Raw genomic sequence first — 3,868 nt, forward strand, 5'->3', positions numbered from 1 at the left:
ACATGTTTGAGTCCAGCTCATTTAGTAGGCTTGTCAGTTACCGGTACCTGGCAATGACGGTGGGTTACTCGGGGTACTCCAGTTTCCTCCACCCAAGAAAAAAAAAGAAAAAAGAAAGAACCACTGAGTCGGTCCGAATTTAGAGACTCGGTCACGTTACTTCCCAAACAAACATGGGGTGTATAGCTTAGTGTGTGGTAGAGATGAGGTGTACACTCCATCGATATTGTCTGAGGTGTACTGTACCTCAAGCATATACAGACAGTAAAATCCACTGGTATGAGGTAGGCTGAACATTTTTTTTTGCACATTGTGCCCCTAACTTATTCACAGGCTGCCGCTTGATCCAAGTGTTGGATCAAGCGGTTGGATCGCACCCCCCCCTCCACCACCACTACCACAAAAAAAACACCCCCCCCCCAAAACAAAACAAAGCGTTTGTTAAATTTAACAGAAAGTATGCTGTCTGTGTGATGCTAGAATGTATTGTCATTGCAGCAGTTATTCTGTATATGCCACAACGATTCTATTAATTCAACATAAATTTAGATTGTAGGCCCCTATTGGACCAACAGGAAATAAGGTCAATATTGAATATGACACGGTATTGTTATTACGACAAGACAACATATTTTCAGATAAAATTAACAGTTTGTGGAGTGTCGTTGGTCGCGGGGTATGGGTATATTGTCTATCTTACCGTACCCTCCATATAGATAGACTCTTTTTCTTCACGAATGAATGATTATGGCTTTATGCCACATTGGCAATTTTTCAGGGAACTTATCTTTGCTCTGTACCAATTAGATTAACCGCCTTAAAAATACGTTATTAGTGAAACTGATGTCAAAAACTTATCATAGGAACACTAGGAAAGAAAGTTTTCTTAGCACGAGTGTTTAACTTGTCAGAGCTTTCCATGCAGGTCATTAAGCAATTAAGATACAAGTATAAATCCGTCATGTATATTTACCCGTAAATTTACACTTTTTATATTATTTCTGTGAAATAATTATTAGTAATTATTTCTTTTACGTTCTGATTTCTACAAAATTTTATGTTAAATTTGATATACAAGTATGCGTACCCCATAAGGGGGAGGGTATTAAAATTTTAATGTGGCGTTTACCCGTCCCAGGGAACGATTTAAGCCACAGTTCCTAAATTTTAAGTTGCCTCTGAAATCTTTTCTGGTATCAGGATGTTGGATTATATCAGGATTCCCAGCATGGAATATTGCTGGGGTATTGTAGCTAATGTACTGAATTTACAATTTAGAGAAAATAGTTAAAGTGACCAGGATAGACTCGAGATTCACTAGATTGACTCAATTCCTACTAATATATATATAGTTTAGCTATATGTTTAGGTAAGAAAAAACCAGTTCAGCACTTGACTTGGGTAATATTAAAAGCCCACACCCATGTACGAATATGTGTATCCCCCATAAGATCTGATCTTGCAGACCAAAAACTGCTCGCAATGTATCAACCGTTTTCAATTTCTTGACGCAAGTGACTTGGCATTTTAATTGCTTAATTTTAATTGCATATATATTTGTGAGAAATTAAAAACTGGGTGTAAAGGTTTTCTCTGCAGTGGAAAGGTTATTATTTTCTTTGATTTATAAACGCCTCCTTCAGCGTGCAAAAAATTTCTCCGTAATGTTAATATTTTTCTCCATGAGCATGGAAATTCTCCGCATGACATGTATCCGCTATCTTTTGATTTGAAAAAGACGTTTCCATACACGCAAAGTCTTGGAGAAAACGCTTACACCGCTGAAAAACCCCTCTGCAACCTTGAGAAAACCTTTTGAGGTGTTTTATAGTCCAATTTATCAACTAATATCTGTCCCATGTGTTTCTGTGTTATATCCGTTTCCCACACATTTTAAATTGATATAACCTCCGACGTTCGTTCACCTGCGCTCAACCAATATGGACGTTCAAGGTCAATAACCGCAAGGCCACTTCAATCCAAAACGACGCTAATAGCTCGGAAAACTGTCTACGTCCACTTACATGCCGAACAAATTAATTTTGTCGGAAATGGACCAAAGAACCTCAGATTCAAACTAATACCATTATTCAAACTCATACTATTAACACCAAATTGATTTCAATTCAGTATACGAAGAACTGTTATATAAATAGTCTGGGAAGTGGATTCCTGACGGAATGATACAGGCTGAGAGGAGTAAACGTCTACCCCATACTCCATACAGATTTGAAGTTTTTCTTGTTTACATCAGCCGAAGGTCAGTTTACTCCACTATATATTGAACCTGACTACGGTGACGTATAAGTGGTAAACGTTTTTAGCACGGTTGTAAAACAAACAAACGTTCTGGAAGTATGGGAAACCAATACATGTCCCCCGCATGTTCGTTTAAGAAATCAGAATAATAGGCACATGTCAAAGTCCAAAAGAGAACACAAATATCTATAATTTTGTTGGAAATGGACAAAACAACCTGACACTCCAACTTGATCAGGAACTTGTCAAAATTAAACTTGTGTGAAGTTTCAATAAAAAAACAACTGACCATTTAAAAAAAGAAAATAAACGAACCCTGGAACAAAATAATTTTGTCAGAGTTTAGAGGTTGGGGTCTGAAACTCGAACTTGTATCTGGTATTTATATACCAAGTTCAAATTTACTGCAATGAACCGTTTCGAAAAAAGTCCGGAAAACTGTTAAAAGTCCAAATTTAAACAATAACTGTCATAACTTTGTCCACATTGGAAATAGATGTCAAAAACTTTAACTTAATCTGTAACTTGCTATGGTGAACCCATGTACCAAGTTCCAATTCAAGACAAAGAACCATTTTGAAAAGTCAGAAAAATTGTTGAAGTCCAAATTTGGATATTAAAGGCGACAATCATTTTTGTTTTCAAACTGAACGCAGAGGTCCGATAGTCAAAATTGGTATTTGGTAAGTTGTTACTGTACAAAGTTTCAATTCAATACGACCAATCCATGGATTCCATAGGAGACGATAGTACACCTTAAATGTAATTAAGAATAACACAGTTTTTTTAAGAAGCATGCAACAAAAAGCCTTTATTTTATGGAAAATATAACAAAAAAGTGTTAGTAATATATACGGTTGAGATACTTAACAAGTGGTATACAAAAATATTAAAATTGCAACTACAAAACTGGTTGGAATGCCCAGATTATGCAAAAATCGATGTAGAAATAAATCTTTAATTGTACATTATTAAGACATCTTATTTGTTCTAATGCATCAAACACAATCATTAACCGATATACTCATTACCACGCAATCAAGGGATGAATTCACCAGACAAAATAGCACCTTCATTGCAAATAAGTGTGCAACTATTGCAATTTCTAATCTTCACTACATATTTCCATGGAGGTAGAATGGATATTTTACCTCCATAACATACCTAGCATGTTAATTAACAAATACTTCGATATCAGTACATGACAAAGCATACAGTGTACAATGTTCACATTCAGCCAATTTTAAAGACTTGAATACAATAGACCCAACAAGATCATTCATGTGCATGATGTAAACACAGGTGGAGGCGGGGGGAGGGGAGCTTCTTTGCAAACTGTGACATATATACTGCTACTATTAAAGACAGACGCACATTGTGTTCTAGTGGCGTTTAGGCCGTGGTATGTCAGATTGCCATAACATACACATATCCTTGAGCCGACATTCAAAGTTAAGTCATCAAGACGTGGTTTAAAGAGAACAGATGCGTAAATGCGACATGGTTAAAAAAACATTCTAAAAGATTACATGCTGGGACTGGGGAGCAGTTTAAAAGTCTATTCGGGCACTTTGGGCAAGAGTCCTATAGGCCCCGGATAGATGGCCCC

This window comes from Liolophura sinensis, chromosome 1, assembly GCF_032854445.1.
Source record: "Liolophura sinensis isolate JHLJ2023 chromosome 1, CUHK_Ljap_v2, whole genome shotgun sequence".
Classification (NCBI taxonomy): domain Eukaryota; kingdom Metazoa; phylum Mollusca; class Polyplacophora; order Chitonida; family Chitonidae; genus Liolophura; species Liolophura sinensis.